Source organism: Adiantum capillus-veneris, chromosome 5 (genome assembly GCF_014529385.1).
Source record: "Adiantum capillus-veneris isolate H3 chromosome 5, ASM1452938v2, whole genome shotgun sequence".
Lineage (NCBI taxonomy): Eukaryota > Viridiplantae > Streptophyta > Polypodiopsida > Polypodiales > Pteridaceae > Adiantum > Adiantum capillus-veneris.
In genome coordinates, this window is record NC_140935.1 from 5,460,716 (window position 1) to 5,480,252 (window position 19,537).

At 43.9% G+C, this 19,537-nt stretch overlaps 1 pseudogene; it reads left to right on the forward strand.

Moving 5' to 3' along the window:
* The first annotated feature begins 241 nt into the window (after positions 1-241).
* LOC147456820 (uncharacterized) lies at positions 242-12,463 on the forward strand (annotated as a pseudogene).
* Positions 12,464-19,537: the final 7,074 nt, after the last annotated feature.

A 19,537-nucleotide genomic window follows, 5' to 3' on the forward strand; every position in this document is an offset into this window, starting at 1 on the left:
GGGGCCCGGGGCCACAGGAAGTTGACCCTAATAGAGCTCTTAAAGTACATCCTAGGTGAAAGGTGCGAGAGCCTAGACGTGAGCCGGATAGCCAATCGATTTGAGCTGACACTTGTAGAAGGAAAGAACTTGTTGCTGTTCCCACATGTTACTTGACAGCCGAGTAATGTGGCCGCCAGCATATTAAAAAAAATTTCTCTCCAACGAGAGGGTAATAGTAGAGGCTAAAGGGAGGCCCGCTATGTCGGTTAAGCCCGACGCCCACTCCTTATTTACGGCCAACTGGAGGTGGCCCAATGTGGATCGATCTAGCAGGGGGAGGAGACACTTCCTCTTTATACAGACACCCAGAACGGTGACACGCTGCAATCCCTTTCTTATTGAAATGCTCAAGGGGGGCACCAACAGGCTAGGTACCTGGGCCTTGGGAATGCCGTACGACAAGACTCGGATAGGTCATAGTGTAGAAGCCCTTGAGGAGTTAATCGAAGGTGGGGCGGAGTGCTCAGGGCTGATAGAGTGGGTAAAAAAAAAATGAGGTATACCCGGGGGCCGAAATCCCACTAGGAGCAAAGAAGGTGCCAATCCCCGGGTCTCTCTACGAGGATTATATCCTCTATGTGGATGCGAATGGGATAGAACTGATCCCATCTAACCAATTTGGGGATGCATTAGATGACATTATGAAGTCACAGGGATATCACGACGTTGTTATTAGGAGGAGATCTACAGCGAGAGTAGTGCAAGGGCTAAGGCTTGGTTATGGGGAACCCATAAGGAAGAAAAAAATAATTGGTTCGATGCGGTACCCGATGAAAATCGATCCTTGGCCTGGGTTTAAGGAGGACAAGGAAGGATGAGAACAAGGAGGCTACGAGACAGTCAATCACGTTGAAGGTGTGGACGGTGTTGATAGTGTCAATATTTTATCCAACAGGGAATACGTGGAGGGAAAGGATGATGAGCCCGAAATGGGAGGGTGCCTTCTATCCAACGCAGGGGGGGTGATCCTGGAAGAAGAACCGGCCATGGGAGTGAATGAGGGTGAGCCTCTGGATCAACTAACCTGTTGGGGTATAAAGCCCAATGTGGTCGCCTAGGTAAGTGGGCGGGCCGCCAGGTATATACACATATTCTTGTGTTAAAACCTAATAAGAACTCACTATGCTCTACAAATTACAGTAGAGCGAGTTCACCATATCGTCGTGCTCTTCTTCTCTCACTCTCTCTCGCGTCGCAGTTCCGCTCGTACTCCTTCAAATGGTATCAGAGCTCAGATCGAGGCTCGGGGCAGCACTGTAGGAGGCTAGAGTCACCAGCTCAGATTGGAGTGAAATTCGACAGGCGAAGACACGGCCCCAAATCCTGAGGTCATCTCGGCCACCGTTCGGCTTCGACAAAGGTCTGCACAGGCCATTTTCGACTACGTGGTCTCGGCGGGTGCAGATCCGACTCTGCAAATTTGGGGTTTTCGGCCTACGACTGCAGGTGCTGAGGATATCGACACTCCCAGAGTGTTGATTTGTGGCTGTCTACACATCGAAGGACGGCTCACAGTTCTTGGAGGCGTGTCACATACGACACGGGCACATCTACACACAGACTGTAGGCGACATCCACTAGTTCATCAGGTAGCTTGTGTTTGCTGCTTGATATTCCAGATTTCATCCTGACATTGCAGGTACTTCCACATGGGATGTATTGTCAGAGATGATGTATGTTTGTTGAGGGTTTGTTGGCTGTGAGTCACGCAGCAAACAACCGCCGCAGCGGTTACAACATATAGTGGGAAATTTGTGGATGTATGACTTTGTGGGAAGTCTATGTACTGTCAGATTTACTGCAGCCTTTGTTGAGGGTCGAGTGAGGTTTTATTGAGCTGGGGGATTCTCGAATGTTGAGATCCTTTCGGTGATACAGGTCTTGGAGCGATCCCTCGAGCACCCTTAGATAGGCAGCTAGGATGTATTGAATGTGAGTTAGACAGTTGGGATTGCATCTTTGCTTTACTGCCGTTGAGGCATTGTCACAGTCTATGCTTATAGAACAGTGACAGAACAGTGAGAGACAGTACAGGTGCAGGACAGGTTTACCCGCAGCTTACAGTGTCAGAGAGACAGTGTTTTTTGAGCTGTTTTTTGTTCTGTTTTTGAGTACACCAGAGCCATTTTACAAAGGAGACTCTGCCAAAATTTATGGAGAATCTGAAGCTTTCTTGGTTCATTTGACAGGTTGATATTGGTTCAGAGGTCAGTTTACAAGGGGAAACTCTGCCGAATTTTTCCTAGGAAAGTAAACCACTGTGAAGCGTAGCTATGGCTGGATCACAGGACACTGCTCTTTACAATATCAAGAAGCTGGATGGAACCAATTTCCCATTGTGGAAGAAGCAGATTTGGCACGTGTTGGTACAAAAAAAGCAGATAAAACCTATAAAGCTCAAGGGGATAAAACCAGAAGATATGGACGAAGATGAATGGAGCGAAATGGATGAATTCGCACTTTCTACCATTATGCTGACTTTGGCAGAAAGCGTTTACTTCAATGTAGCAGACGAGATGTCGGCTTATCAAGCATGGTTAAAGCTGAGTGATCTTTATGAGAAGCAGAGTGCAGCTTCACAGGTATACTGGCTTAAGAAGCTTGTTGACTTGAAGATGAAAGAAGCGACACCTATGTCCAATCATCTGAATGAATTCAACACAATCTACAGTCAGTTTTCAGCTCAAGGTGTCAAGTTTGATGAACCTGTTAGAGCTATGTTCCTGTTGATCACATTGCCGGAAAGTTGGGACACTTTTCGCACAGCTTTGAGTAATTCTGCACCTCTAGATGGTTTGAACATAGCAGGTGTAGAAGGAAGTCTGCTTACTGAAGAAACCAATAGAAAGACAATGGACAAAGGCAAAGGAACAGCCTTAGTTGTCAGGGGAAGGACCAAAGAAAAGTACAAAGGTGGAAAGAGGAATCAGTCTCGTAGCAAGTCCCGCAGTGCTAAAGGCAAGAGTGACATAGAATGCTACCATTGTGGCAAGAAGGGTCACATGAAAAGAGACTGCAGAGAATGGAAAGCAGAAAAAGGCAAAGAGAAAGCTGAAGACCATGGTGAGAAGAACAAGTCCTCAGTGAAGATTCAAGAAATAAATGTGACAAACACTGTTGCAGAGGATGACAGTCTAGTGTCAGGAGACATCTACTTCTTGAAGAATATAATGGACTCAGCTCTTCTTACAACATCTGATGGAAATGCACTGAGTGACTGGATTATAGACTCAGGGGCATCACTTCATGTGTCTCCAAACAAGGAGTGGTTTACCTCTTATGTGACCACTAAAGATCATGTTCGGCTAGGCAATGGGCAGACATGTGAGATCTTAGGTGTTGGAGATGTTCAATTGAAGTTTCAGAATGGCTCTTCTTTCCCGCTGAAGAATGTGAGACATGTTCCCGCAATTACAAAGAGCTTGATCAGCACAGGTTTACTTGATGATGCTGGCTACGTCACCACTTTTGGACAGAACATGTGGAAGATATCCAAGGGTTCTATGACAGTAGCACATGGAGTAAAGTCTGGAGGACTTTACATGATTTATGTATCAAATGTCTCTAAAAATGTAATCAATGTAACCGAGCAGCCGAACGTTTCTTTGTGGCATAGCCGGTTAGGACATATGTCCAAGAAGGGAATGGAAATCTTGTCTCGTTCTGGTTATTTGCCTGGCTTTTCATTTAATGATTTTGAATTCTGTGAACATTGTCTGTATGGTAAGCAAACACAGCAGCCACATAAGCATAGAAGCAGTAGAAGAGATACACAGTTGGCACTTGTTCATAGTGATTTGTGTGGACCTATGCCTAACCTATCTCTAGGGGGAGCTTCTTACTTTATGACATTTATAGATGATTACTCGAGGAAACTATGGGTTTACTTTCTCAAGCACAAAGATGAAGCGTTTAGTGTTTTCAAAACGTTTGTGACACTTGTGGAGAATCAGAGTGGCAAGAACCTTAAATGCTTACGCACTGACAATGGTGGAGAGTATGTTTCAAAGGCCTTTCAGGACTTTTGTGAGTCAAAAGGTATAAAATGTGAACTTACTGCTCCTTACAATCCTCCTCAAAATGGTGTTGCTGAGAGGATGAATAGGACCATACAAGAGAAGGTCAGAAGTATGTTGTCTAATGCACAGCTGCCAAATGGGTTTTGGGCTGAAGTTGTATCAATAGCTGTTCATCTTGTAAATAGATCTCCTAGCAAGGTTTTGCAGAAGGATTCAGTGCCAGAGATGGTATGGTCAGGCAAGGTGCCCTCATACAAGCATCTCAGAGTCTTTGGCTGTGAGGCATATACTCATGTTGCAAAGGAATTTAGGAACAAACTTGAGCCAAAGAGTAGAAAGTGCATCTTTCTAGGCTATGGTAATTCTGGTGAGATGGGGTACAGACTTTGGGATCCCGAATCCAGAAAGGTTATCCGCAACAATGATGTTCACTTTAATGAAGCCAAATATCATTCTAAACCAGAGAATGTTGAGGAGATTAAAAGAGTTGTCTTCCAAGAAGATGGACCTGCACATGCAAGACAAAATGTCAGGGCTCAAGAGGAGCAAGGACAAGATAGATTGGAACCACAGGTTGTGGCTGAGCCTGAGCCACCTATTGTGCGTAGATTTGGACGTGTCACGCGACCTCCTGATAGGTTTGTTCCATCTATGAACTATGTCATGTTGACTGATTGCAATGAGCCTTCATGTTACAAGGAAGCAGTGCAAATGAAGGACTTCGGGAATTGGCAATTGGCCATGCAGTCAGAGATGATATCTCTGCATAAAAACCAGACATGGAAGCTAGTTAAATTACCACGGGGCAAAAAGGCTCTACCCTGTAAATGGGTTTACAGGTATAAGATCACCGCTCATGATAGTTAGCCAAAGTACAAAGCAAGGCTTGTTGCCAAGGGCTTTAAGCAAGAACAAGGCATTGACTTTGATGAAGTCTTCTCTCCGGTGGTCAAAATGACTACATTGAGATGCTTTCTTGCATTGGTTGCCATATTAGATTTGGTGTTGCACCAAATGGATGTCAAGACAACGTTCTTGCATGGTGATTTAGATGTGGAAATTTACATGCCGCAGCCAGAAGGGTTTGTTGAGAAAGGCAAGGAAGATTGGGTATGCCAGTTGTTAAAGAGTCTTTATGGCTTAAAACAATCACCGAGGGCATGGTACCATAAATTCCACAAGTTTATGCTTTCTCAAGGCTACAAACGTAGTGAGTTCGATCACTGTCTATATACAAAGAAGGCTAAGGATGGTAGTTGGTTGATCCTTATTTTGTATGTGGATGACATGTTGATTGCTGGCAAGCACTTGGAAGAAATTTCAGCTTTGAAGTCAAAGATGGCAAAATCGTTTGACATGAAAGACATGGGTGAGGCAAGTCATATACTTGGTATGCGCATTGAGAGAGACAGATCAAAGAAGTTGATTTGGTTATCTCAAACAGAGTATATTCACAAGGTTTTGCAACGTTGCAATATGGAGAAGGGAAAGGCATTGAGTGTTCCATTGCCACCATATGTGAAACTTAGCAAACAAGATTGTCCTCTGTCTGAGGAAGAACAGGCTGAAATGGATAAGATTCCATATGCGTATGCAGTGGGTAGTTTGATGTATGCAATGATTGCTACTCGCCCAGACATTGCATTTGCAGTGGGAGTAGTAAGTCGATACATGTCAAACCCAGGCAAGAAACATTGGGAGGCAGTGAAAGGAATATTGAGATACCTGAAAGCTACAAAGAGTATGCGTATATGCTATTGGAGTCAGGAGCTAAGTGTAAAGGGTTTTACAGACTCAGATTATGCAGGTGACTTAGACAACCGAAGGTCTACGTTAGGGTATGTCTTTACATTGGCTGGTAGAGCAGTATCATGGCGTTCTAGATTACAAGATTGTGTTACTCAGTCTACTACAGAGGCTGAATATGTTGCAGCATCAGAGGCATGCAAAGAATCAATTTGGCTTAATCGACTAGTAACAGATTTGGGAATCAAAGAAGAGATGCCTGTGTTATATTGTGATAGTCAAAGTGCTATACAATTGGCTCACAATCCAGTTTATCACTCAAAGACAAAGCATGTGGATGTGAAGTATCATTTCATTAGGGAAATGCTCGAGGATAAGAAACTTCAGCTTCTCAAAGTTCACACCACAGAAAATCCTGTTGATCTACTTACAAAAGGACTTCCCTTAGAGAGCTTTGCGCATTTTTGCAAGCAATTAGGTGTAGGGTAGTACATCACTTCTCTACATCTCTTGTATATTAGCTTGTATAGTAGCTTCTCTCACACTTAAAGTACCACATTGGACTTTAAGTGGGAGGTTGTTGGGGTATAAAGCCCAATGTGGTCGCCCAGGTAAGTGGGCGGGCCGCCAGGTATGTACACATATTCTTTTGTTAAAACCTAATAAGAACTCACTATGCTCTACACATTACAGTAGAGTGAGTTCACCATATCGTCGTGCTCTTCTTCTCGCACTCTCTCTCGCGTCGCACTTCCGCTCGTACTCCTTCATAACCCCCCCCAAAGTAGAGAGGACCCTAGAGTTCTTAAAGCAGTATCCAGAGCTTGAGAAGGCCTATTCCAGGATGGAGGTATGGACGGAGGACTATATGCTTCAGTGGGCAGTGTCTCGCATCAAGGTAAGGGAGGGCCTAAAGGAACAGGTGGGGGGGCTCTATTTCCAGGCGGAGAAGGGCCCTGCACAAATAGGTTATGGGCTGCCACCCTTATTGCCTAGTACTACCTTGGCCAGCTTGCCTTATCCTCTACTGGGCCAGTTGGGCTTTGCGTTATCGAGGTTGGCTGCCACCCCTTGGCTGCCACCCCCTCTCGATACGAAGAGATCGTTAATCTTCTCAATGAGGAGATCAAGGCTATAACCATCACATGTTACCTATTCTTTTGCTTATTTAGCCCCGAAGATAGCCCATATTTCAATCGTAGATGCCCCGTACAACACCTCTTCGCCACCTCATATGCAGAGCTTTCCAGTAACTCGCGACTCGTGCCAAAGAATGGCTTTGGTGCAGCCACCCTAGCCAACCTAAGATGCAACATTAAGAGGGTCATTTGGTGGGTAATTGACTAGATAGTTCTCCCCAACGGCTTACCTTGGAGGAGATCGACATGGTGGCGTGCCACACTGGCATCTATGATGGCCTCATGGGCTAGACTAAGGCACCCAATACGTGGGAGGCCTACCAGTCTAGGTCCTTCTGGTCCTTTGTTATGGACAAGTGGGGAGACGAGTGCCCCAAGCCCCTCCTGAAACGTATCCTCTACTTTGGCCTAAATGGGGCCAGCTTGACTAGTCAGATGGGTTCCATCTCATTGAGCATTAAGGAGGCACACTAGACATCCCCATCCACTGACCTCATTGGATTTTAGAGGAAGGTATTGGGGCACCCAATATTACAAGAACTTGCCCTTTTTCACAATATGGTGGGCTCAAGGAGCCCGGTCTATCTTCCCTCCCAGACAAAGCCGTACTACAGAAGGCCAAAAGAGGAGTCTCTGTTGAGAAAACCATGCACCCTATACCACAATAGGTTGCTTACCTCTCATATACTCGCGTCCCATGAAGTTGTTCTTCTCATGCATCTCGTTTTTACGTAGAAGATTCTTGCTTGGGGATCCCAGTGCGCCTACAGAACGACGGGTTGGTCTACCTTACTCGATGTTCCAGTTGTCTTTCTACCCTCCATTCACTAGACTCTTTGCTCAGACAAACTAGCTTTCGCTTTCTAGGGCTTGAAATCCCATTAGAACGCAAAGCCTGACTCACCCCCCCCTAAAAATCTATTGAAATGCTTAAGGCTATTGACACTATCGGCACTATCGACACTATAACCCCCCCTCTTTAACAACCTTATCTTTACCTTTTGTGTGGGCTTAGAGTACCAGGTGGGATACCACCTTCTCTCCTTGTTCTTGGCTTTCTCTTCTATTTGTACCTCATCCAGAACTTCAATAATGTGCTCAAGTAGATACACATCGAAATCACATCGTACCACTCTGTGCTCCGAGAGCCATATTGCCATGACCACTACAATGTGTCTTAGTAGCTAAGTGTTTCTTGGTAGCTTGGGGATCTAAGAATCCTCAAATATGAGCCATAGAGTCATCTCAGTCTTGGAAACAACAAGTTCCTGTAGGTGAAATCTTGTCCCTTTAGCCATACCAATGCTCTACCATTGTTGGCATTCGTGGTATTTGTGAGAAATTTGTGACTCCCTACAAGTATCTGTAGTGCCTATATGATAGTTTTTGCTATATTATTCACCAAAACTCTTGCCCCATCCATGTCGGTAGTTAAGGTGGCTTCTCTGTTGTATTGAATGGTACTCATGAGCTCATGTGCTCTCTTGAAGTAAGTCCCCCATGGCGGTGGTGTAGCCAAAGCTGGTCGATGCTACACTGAGTGCAATGTCGGGGTATGTATGCTCTCAAGGGAATGCCAAAGTGATTGAGAAGCTGTGTAGATCAAGAGATGGCAAGATGCAATGTTTATGTACGCTTTATGTGGTTTTTAGGGCCATAATTCCTTTCAATGATGCCTATTAGAGGTGGATGGGGCCTGAAGTGCTCATCTTACATTGCCTCTTGGTGTCTTTGGATTGGCAATCGGAGTTCAAAAGACCAAGATATGATTGGTTGAGGTTTCATTGAGGGCTAGTTATGTGCCAGATCGGTTGCCTTGATAGGTGTGCCATCTAGAGTTTTTTCATCCTCGCTAAGGTTTGTATGGAAGATATGAGGTATGTGAAGGCCATAGGAAGTTGCAGCACATCAATCAAAGCTTGGATCAACAAGATACGAAAGTTTGAAGTTGGGGAGCAATTGTAGTGAAGTGACGGCAGATGATTTTTTTGCCACTTTTGGATGCATCGTTTAAGAGTTTCAAAGCTAGCATGGAGGGATTTCACTTGGGTTTTGTGGCTTGGAGACTGGGCTTGTGGAGTAGGGAACTAGAGAGGATCCAAAAGGCCCAACAAAGGGATTCTTTTTAATTAATTGTGAATGTTTTTTTGGGAGCTTGAAGGGTGACTCACCATGGAAGTGCCACGTGGCTCGCTTTAACACTAGACTAGTAACAAGACACGTTTATGTCCTTGGACATTTTATGTCCCGTTGATTAACTGTTTTTCTTAAATTATTAAAAGAGTTTGAAAATGAATATCTAGGTGCTATATATCCACAAAGTTGCCTTACGAGCTGAAAAAAACATGACATTTTTTTGAAATATTGATCTCACCATTAACCTTACTCTTGAACAACATTTGTGAACCTAAATGTGTTAAAAAACGGGTCCTATTTTTGCCTTTTTTTTTTTTTTCAAAGTTTTGCAACTATACCACCCTAGAATTCTTGTTTGTGAGGTTTAGATTGCTAGGGGATTAGCCTTAATAGTTCTAAACATGTTCCGATGCTTTGAGATAGAATTAAGTGTTAAAGTACAAGAATTGTCTAATCCTGTTTTTGGCCAAATATAGCACTTTTATGATTTTTTTGGTGGCTTTCTTGTTATCCAAAATGCAATTTTGATTGTGTAAGTGGCATGTGTAACATAAAGATAATCTTGCTTGAGTTTTTGGGCACCTAATACCCTCTTTAGCATAGTATATGATGATGGTTGATTTTTTCAATTGCAGAAGAATACGAGACATTCTAGTGTAGCAAGTATAGCTTTCTCAATATTGCTAGTCTCTTCGGCCAATTGTGTCTATTTTGTAGGTAGTAACCATATCTAATCATAAAATACAAATTTGGCTAGATATTGAGTAGTTTCTATGGGATTCCAGAGCTCATAATGGTAAACCTAGTTTTTTCATATTTGTTGTATTTAACATTTCATCATTGTCCTCAAGGTTCCACTTGGTAAGAGATCCAATATTCTTTTGACATGCTCCATGGCTCTTTATGAATCCAAAGGCCCAAAGGGAACTAAGAAAACATGTATATAGTATATGTATTGAACGTGACTACAGAAACTTTGATGATAGGTCCGTAGAATGACAAAAATGCAACTTTTTTGTACCGAAATTTTTTGCCAAAAAAGAAATGCTGAGGCAAAAGCAACCATTAGTTTTGATCACAACACATTGAAGTTACTAGGGAATTTTATCTCGTGTCCTACAAAAATCCCTAGTCTCATTTACTTACAATCAATTGTAACAAATGGCTGTTTGGGGAAAAATGGATTGGTCAAAAATGGATTGGTCCATCAACTTTGGAGGCTTGTTGTGACCAAGAGATGATAAATTTTACAACTTTCTCCTTTTTTCCATATGTAGTAGTCCTTGAACTAATTTTCCAAAATGAGTGGATCTACTATGGTTAAGGATTTGTTTTTTTCAAAACCCTGAAGGGACACTTTTATGTCCTGTAAGGGTACTAAACTAGTGTTAATCCCACATGCGGGTGTGGTAGTAAGAAGTCCGATGCATATATACGGGGCCGCGTGCCTTAGAAGGTCAAAAAAAGGGAGAGAGGGGAGCTCCCCCCTCGTCTAGGTATGGCATCCGATCTCATGGGCATTGATGGCAGATTTTGGCATTGATGGCGTGCGTGAGGCGACACCGGTGGTGTCTTTCATTGTCAACGTGGTGCAGATGCTGATCGATGCTATGGGTCAGACAACGTAGTGATGATGTGGAAATCTGGCAGGGAGCGAGTTCACATGGCCCTTGGGGGTCCAAAATTTTTCATTGAGGGCAAAGGCCTCCCACTAGCGCTAGGGTGGGGGACCTGTCCTGCAAGCACATAGAGAGAGAGAGAGAGAGAGAGAGAGAGAGAGAGAGAGAGAGAGAGAGAGAGAGAGAGAGAGAGAGAGAGAGAGAGAGAGAGAGAGAGAGAGAGAGAGAGAGAGAGAGAGAGAGAGGAGGGAAGTCGACATGAACTAATGAGAAGATAATTCCCATGCGAAGTTGCCAAAAGAAGGCGAAGGAGTGTTCGAAGCTCGAACAGTTGCTAAAAATGGACCGATAGCTCTTATAAAACAACCTTTTGTGATAAATTTTGGGCCTTTTTGCACAGGGGAGGTTTGTGAGAGCCAAGCGTGGAGCTCAAGGGGCTGTTTTAGTTGAAGCTTGCCATTTTAGCATTGTGATGGTTGTAGAAACATCCTACTAAGCAACACCAAGCCATTCTCTCACTTTTTGGTGTCGTTTTTTCCCCTCCCCCCTCTTTTCTCTTGCTCTTTGTGAGTGTGTCGGTGTCGGTGGTATGTGTGTATTAGCGGACCATTATGTGGTGCAAAGAGTGTGAAATTGAGATTCAGTGTGTTTTGGAAGTGGGGGAATAAGGTGTTGTGGTGAATTGAGTTGAATGATTGTCTTGCCAAGTGGATGTGTGTTGAGTTGTGTAATGTAAAGTGCATATTTTGAAGGTATTTTTGAGAGGATAGGGGTACTGTGAATACCCTTGGCTATAGAGAAAATTTTTATGCGTGCTATGTGTTTTCCCTATTCCCCTTCTCCATCTTCTAGTGCCCCCATGGAGAAACATCCAATTGCTCATGTTTGAAGTTGAAGTGGTGCAATTATTGAAGAGCAAGTGCTACTAGAGAGGATGTGGTCAAGTTTTCCTATATTCACTGGGGTTGAAGATGCATAAACCTAGATCCAAGATTATGGTATGTTTCTATGGGAGAGTAGCTTTTCTAAAGATGAAGGTGTGATGCAAGTTTTCCCACTCTTGGTTTGTGGAAAAGCAAGACGATGGTACGATGGTTTGCGTGAAGAAGAGATAATTGATTGTGAAGCCTTAGAAGTGGATTTTTGAAGTAATTTTTTGGTGGATGCATAGCTAGACTAGGTGAAGTGAAAGCTGGACGGGTTAAAGCAAAAGCTTGGGAGGTGATTTCAAGCATTTGAGTGGGAGTTTGAAGCCATTTTGGGATGGCTAGTCAAGGTAATTGCTGCCGAGTATGTTGGTGTTAAGTTGAGCAAATTCATGGATTTCCTCCATGAGGAGGTTTGAGACAAGGTGGAGATAGATAGACCTATGTCATATGATGAGGCGGTGGCTTTCGCAAGAGGACGGATGAAGAAGATTTTGAAGAAGTGGCAAGATAAACAGGGTTTGTCAAATCCAATGGTGCCTAAGTAGGTCGATGTGGTGGAAGTGAACCCAAAGTTGGTGCAAAGAGATGTGCCGATGCAAGAGGAACCGAGGGTTCTATGGCTACAAAGGGATGGAGTGGTTTTTATACCCAAGATGCTAATTAGGGAAGTTCCAAATGTGGAAGGAGTGCAAGTGGTTCCAGATCGGGTAGAAGATGTACGAACAAGTTCAGATATGACTGGTCAAGCTCCATTGATGTGTGCTAGAGATCAAAAAGTGAGGTTTGTAGATGAGGTTGAAGTAGTGAAGGTAGAGGAAATCCCTGATCTTTAGACGGAAGAGGAGATAGAAACAAGCAATAACAGTCTCATGGATACGGATATGACCTGGGAAATGGACTCATCCCACCTAAGGTATGAGGAATTTTATCCTTTGCATGTGGCTAAAGATGTGAAAGATGTATTTGGAGAGCAAGAAGAGGTGCATAACAAAGGATAAAAGCCAAATACAGAAGCCCAAGCATACAAGGGTGGACATTTAGGTGAAGGTTCTATGTGGTGTGGGCTATGCTTGTGAAAGTTACAAAGGAATGTGCTACAGTGGTGCAACAGGTACAGATTTTTGCTCTGAAAAATAGAGCAGTCTTGACTATGGAGTGAGTCTCTCTCTTCTTTGACTGAGGATGAAATGGAAGAGTAGGCTGGTGAAGTCGACAAGGCGAAGGTGCTGATTGACCTTGATGGGCTAGTTGAGGAGGAAGGGTTTGATAATATTGGGTGTTACAGATATGGGGGCAAGCATGGAGCCAAAGGTGGATGTTTGGTGGAGCAGATATGTTCCATGGTGGGTGAAGGAGATTCCTAGGTTGGGATTACATCCAAGCTTTCAAAGGAGGTGCGTGAATCATTGTTGAAAGGTATGCTTGTGAGTGTAGTGGTGCAATGGGTGATCTTCCAGATACGAGATTATTTTGAGAGGGACTCCACTTTACATGGTTGAGAGGGAGGGTCAAATGTGTATATGGAATAGGATGATGTGCACATTGGTTATCAGTTTGAAGCAAAATGGAGGTAGAGTGATGCTCAGAGTGGTGTAAGAGTGCTATGGGCTTATTGTGTGCATGCATGGCTACGTGGTTGGGTACAATATTAGTGGAGGTTGATGCATATGGATGCACTCAAAGCGAGGTTTTTGATCCAAGCCATCCAACTATGCAGGGGGTTGGGCAACCCACTTGAGGATTGGTGGCAGGAATTAGGATCCCCAACTTTGTACACATGATAGCAGTTCTTTTTGGTTTGCTCATAGTGTTTGCTTAGTAGAGATTTTTTGTGGCTGAACATGAATGTTCAAAAAGGGGGTTGGGCAAGGATGGTGCAGCTAAAGCTGGTCGATGCTGCAAGGAGTGTAACGTTGAGGTATGTATGCTCTCAAGGGCATGCCAAAGTGGTTGAGCAACTATAAAGATTAAGAGCAGGAAAGATGAAGCACTTATGTATGCTTTATGTGGTTTTCAGGGCCAAAACTCCTTGCCATGATACCTATCAAAGTGGATGATTGAGGTGAAAAAAGTGCAAGAATTGGAGTGCTGAAGGTGGCCCTCAGTGTGGTCTATAAACTGGTATAGACGATTCCTCAATTAGAGCTACGATGTAAAAGTTATGGTGGCTCAAAGATTAAAGTGGTTTGCAAAACTTTGTCGGGTTGGGTAGTAGTACATAGATAGTTAGAGCTAAAGTGAATGCATAGGCATGAAGTGCTCATCTTATGATGCATGCTGGTCTTTTTGGATTGGCAATTGGAGTTCAAACAACCAAGGTATGCTTGGTTGAAGTTTCATCAGCGTGGGCTAGATATGTGCCAGTTGGGTTGCCTTGGTAGGTGTGCCATATGGAGTTTTTTCAGCCTCTCCAGGACTTGTATGGAAGATATCATTATGTGAAGGCCATAGGAAGTTGTGGCACATCAATCAAATCTTGGATTAGCAAGATATGAAAGTTTAGATTTGGGGAGCAGTTGCGGCAGATGATTTTTTTCCAGCTTTGGACGCGTCATTCAAGGCCTTGGCAGAGTTGAGAGGCAGCGTGGTTCTTGAGTTTCAAAGTCGGCATGGAGGGTTTTCACTTGGGTTTTGCGGCTGTTGAAATTATTTTCAGGAGAAAATGCTATGTTTATATCCCCACATCATTCCACCACTGCATGCATTTTTATCTGCACATGAATTGCAATTCTGCCTTATTGCACTTGTTTACATCCATTTGATCATTGTGCACATTAAAAACTGATACTCTTAACCCTTGGACAAGAAAGCTTGGGTTATTTTGTAGTTCATGAAGTGCTAGAGATATTTGAAGTCGATGATGCGGTCAAACGTGACACAAACAATTTGATTATCCCACCTGTGCCAGGCATTTTTGCAGAAAATTATCCTTGCAATTTATATTTATGCTAACCTTTTGGTAGTTGCTAAGGTCCAAAGGTCTATGGTTCAAGTTTTTTAAAGATGAAGAAGGTTAAACTAAAAAAAATGAAAGGGTGTACTGGAGAGATGCCTGCTCGTGGAAGAGAAGAGAGGGAGAGGTGTCTCTTTGCTTCTTTGCCGACTGCTGAGAAAGAGCATGTTATTAGTTTTTAATTGCATTTGTGAGCATTACTGCATTGAGAGCATCTGTGTATTCCATTGTGTCCGTGTGGTGTGTACTCCGAGAGAGAGAGAGAGAGAGAGAGAGAGAGAGAGAGAGAGAGAGAGAGAGAGAGAGAGAGAGAGAGAGAGAGAGAGAGAGAGAGAGAGAGAGAGAGAGAGAGAGAGAGAGAGAGAGAGAGAGAGAGAGAGAGAGAGAGAGAGAGAGAGAGAGAGAGAGAGAGAGAGAGAGAGAGAGAGAGAGAGAGAGAGAGAGAGAGAGAGAGATTGTATTCTTGTCCATGAAGGTCAAATGTGACCTATGGGACCAAAAGACAAGACATTACAAACGTGGGGGAATATTGGGATACATCTCAGTTAAGGACTGAGGGTCCAAAAAGAAGGTGAGATAAAATAAGATGAATAAAATCTATGCAGAGGGGGGTGAGGAGGGAGCCGGTTTGGGAGTTCGAAACTCTTGAATAATGGCTTTACCTCCTCGATAGACTGCCCTGCTCTGCTCCCCTGCTCTGCTTGAATCGGCCCTGCGCGGCTTGGTCTTGGCTTCCTGCACGACCTCGTCTTGTGTGGTCGCCTGTGACCCTGCCCGACTTCTCCCTCGTCAACCTGCTCGGTGATGCCCTGCCCGATTTCTCCCTCGCCAATCTGTGATGTTTTTTACCTCTTACCTTACGACCAGTAGAACTACCTTAACTCCGACCTAAGGGTTTCACTGAAGGTGATTCTTGCCCTTACCTTACGACCTCAATCACAAGAAGGTCGGCCTTAACTCCAACCTAAGGTATCTCCATTTCAAGCAGGTGACTGTTCCGAGAAGGTCGGCCTTTATCAAAAGGCTACCCCAACCCAAGCAACTCACCCTTAGCATTAATGGCTACACGGGCCTCCTCCCGAGGTAAGCTCAGTTTTGTTGGAGTCGTAGCAACACCTCTCAAGGTAGACAACATCACCCGCCTCCAAACCGAAGTTGAAAGCCTCCGCAAGGAGAACGAAGAGCTGAAACAAAGGCTTTTAGTTTTCAAAGCTCGGCTTGCCACAATAGAGAATCGCAAGGAGGAGGAGTTGAAGTAGATAGAAATCAAATTCAAGAAGGCAAAAGAAGAAGTAGAGACGACTGTCACAAAGGGGGTCAAAACTCAAGTACAAGAGGTAATCTCTCGAAGGGTCGAAGATCGTGTGGCATCCACGTTACGTGAACGGAAACGGCAAGAGAATATCGCCCTCATGTTCACATTGGTGGGCTCCCAAGCGATTGGAAAGGGGAGGGAGACCTCAATCACGAGTCATTTGCCCGCATCCAATCCGCAATCCCCATGGTACAGTGTGATCCGGCAACAATCACTTCTCTTACACACTAACCTCGCACCAATCATGCAATCTACACCTTCAAAACCAAGGCGGACCGAATCAAGCAGAGAGAGAGAGAGAGAGAGAGAGAGAGAGAGAGAGAGAGAGAGAGAGAGAGAGAGAGAGAGAGAGAGAGAGAGAGAGAGAGAGAGAGAGAGAGAGAGAGAGAAGAGAGAGAGAGAGAGAGAGAGAAGAAGAAGAAGAAGAAGAAGAAGAAGAAGAAGAGAAGCGAGTTTTAGTAGAAACTATCCCAAGAGACCTTAAAGATCTAGCTAACGAGGAGTTGAAAGAGAGAGAGAGAGAGAGAGAGAGAGAGAGAGAGAGAGAGAGAGAGAGAGAGAGAGAGAGAGAGACCGAGTATTGCTTTGTAGCATTGAATCAAGAGAGAGAGATTGAAAGAGAGGAGAGGCTTGCCTCTACAAAGCAGAATTGAAAAGAGGGCTTAGCACTGCTGAAAATCAACAAGGAGAGAGAGAATCTCCCTTTGCATAATATTCCCTCAAGGGCTGCCTTAGAGAGAGAGTCGAGGGCTTGGCCCTACGTTGAACGAGGAGAGAGAGAGAGAGAGAGAGAGAGAGAGAGAGAGAGAGAGAGAGAGAGAGAGAGAGAGAGAGAGAGAGAGAGAGAGAGAGAGAGAGAGAGAGGGGGGGGGGGGGGGGGGCTTTGCCCTGAGCACAAACAAGCAAGGAGATAGAGAGAATTTCTCTCTGTGTTGAGTCTAGGAGGGAGAGAGAGATTGGGAGAGAGAGGATCTCAGTAGAAGATCGAACCAGAGAGAGAGGGCTTGGCCTTGTTTGGCAAATGGAGCATGAGAGAGAGAGAGAGAGAGAGAGAGAGAGAGAGAGAGAGAGAGAGAGAGAGAGAGAGAGAGAGAGAGAGAGAGAGAGAGAGATAGATAGATAGATAGATTTTATTATCGTCCTCGGAGGTCAAATATGACCTATGGGACCAAAGTTACATGTGATGTAGTATGTGTATGGCTGATGAGTGACTCTCGATGCTCCAAAATTGTAGTGATGAGAGTCGCAATAGAGAGCCCACACTTTGGATGGGAGAGGAAAGTGTGTAGGTCTAAGTTATGGATGAAAATGTGAGAGAAGCAAGTTCGGATGTGATCAAAAGCTGAGCACTCTAGTAGTGTGTGGTACTCAGACTCTCGAACTTGCAGTGAGCATAATGTGCACAATCGATTTGAGTCTTCTCCATTGCCCCAACGCCCTATCTCGCATCGAAGGAAATGGGAGCTAAGCCGAATTGCTGTGATAGTGCGTATCGCGGACAAGGGAATAGGCTCAAGCATGTAAGTGTGAGTATGGTTTCCTCTCTCAGCGAAGAACATGGTTTTGTAGTTAGGGGCAATATAGGTGGTGTAATGTATGAAGCGTGACCCACCGGATTTCTCCCAAGACGTAATACATTGGCGTTGTAGAAAAGCTTCATTCATTTGAGAGTCAATTGAAGCATCATGTAGCAAGTGTAATGCATCCCATCTCCCAAACCACTTCTTTATGTCTTGCATCCATCCCGTGCTCAAGATCTTGCTTTTATGCGTCTTTTGAACTTTTTTGCTTGCTTCCCATGCAATTGTAGGAAGTCGATGTGAGGGGTTTTGACGCATCTTTATCATGTACTCCACAACCCTTTCCATGCCCATAACCTCTATTGGAAGAGATCCTGACTCAAGAAGTAGGAGCATATATGGTGTTTGTGTCTTAACTTGGAGAAAGTTTGTAAGAAAACGCTTTTGGACATTCTCAAACTCTTTCCAAGTAGACTTTGAGATGCTCCCGCCCCACACTTCAACTCCATAAAGAAGAACCGGTGTCACCAATGCATCAAAAAGATACTTCTTGAGAACCCAACACTTGATGTTTCCCGCATTACACATGTTCTCAAATGCATAATATGCTCTCTTTCCCGCTTCCAAACGATGCATAGCACATTCATGCCACTTGTGATTGGATGGAACCTCAAGGCCAAGGTACTTAAATCTCTCAACAACTTCAAGTGTCTCGTTGTTGTACACAATGCATGGCTTCTCCTTATGGTTGGTTTTCACAAGCATAACCTTTGTTTTCGATTCATTTACAATCAGCCCACTATGCGAGCAAAAGTTCTCAAGGACAACCATAAGCTTTTGTGCATCTTCTAAAGTGTGTGCTAGAAGTACTACATCATCCGCATACAACAAAAGCATGATTACCGCATTTCAAATAGTGACCTCTTCAATGCCATCTTCTTGTATAAAGTCAAGTACCATTTGTTCCAATTGATCGATGCATAGACCAAAGAGAGTTGGTGACAATGGACATCCTTGTTTAACCCAATAGTGCTTACAAAAATTTCTGAAATTTCTCTTCCCATGCGCAATTGACAAATCACCTTCTCATAGATTCGAGAAACCGCAAGCATAAACTCACTTGGCACTTGGAGTTCTTCCATCCTTCTCCACAAATTGTTACGTGGAATCATATCAAAGGCTTTCTTAAAGTCCACAAAACAACAATACAATCGCTTGCCTTTCAACCGACTTTCCTCCATGAGAACACGAAGAGTGACAAGATGATCAATGGTGCTATGGCATCGACGAAAACCCGCTTGTCCCTTTGCACGCTTGTCATTCTCTTCAGCCCAATCACTCAATTTCATCTCCATTATGCACCCAAACAACTTTGCCATAAGAGACCCAATCATTATAGTCCGGTAGTTGCTTACATTCTTTACATCCCCTCCTTTATGCAAAGGATTAACCCAATTAGTACTCCAATCATAAGGCATACCATGTTGAAGTGCAAGGTTGAACATATCACACATCCACTCATGGATAAAATATCCCGTCCATTTGATCATCTCCGGCTTGATACCTTGAAGATCTCCCGCTTTGCGAGTGGCCAACTTTTCAAGCCCACCACATACATCGTCAATAGTAAAAAAAGACGGCATACATGGGAGTGAACCATAAAATGGCATTTTTTCAGTATTTTCTTGCTCATATAATTGCCTACAATGTGTGTACATATCCACTAGACTCAAGTTACCAAAATTCTCAACCCGCTTGCCTCTCAAGTTTCTCCAAAATCTTCCACATGCATGTGCCTTTTCTTGGACTTGAAATTCTTGTTGCTTTACTTCCCATCTTCTTCTCTTCTTTTGAATCAATGCCTTGTATGTATGCAAATGACTTTGATAGTTGTGTTTGTCCATAGTTGCATCAAGCTTTATCAAGGACTTTCGAGCATCTTGACATTCTTTATCAAACCACCTTTTGCGTGATCTATCTTTGTTGATACCATGGAGATGCTTTATGGCAAAGCATTCTTCCGCACAAGAACAAATAGCTTTCTTGAAAGCTTCCCATTTAGTTTCCAATGGTGCATCACAATGAAGCTTTGTCATCCATAATTTTTGCTCAACCATTT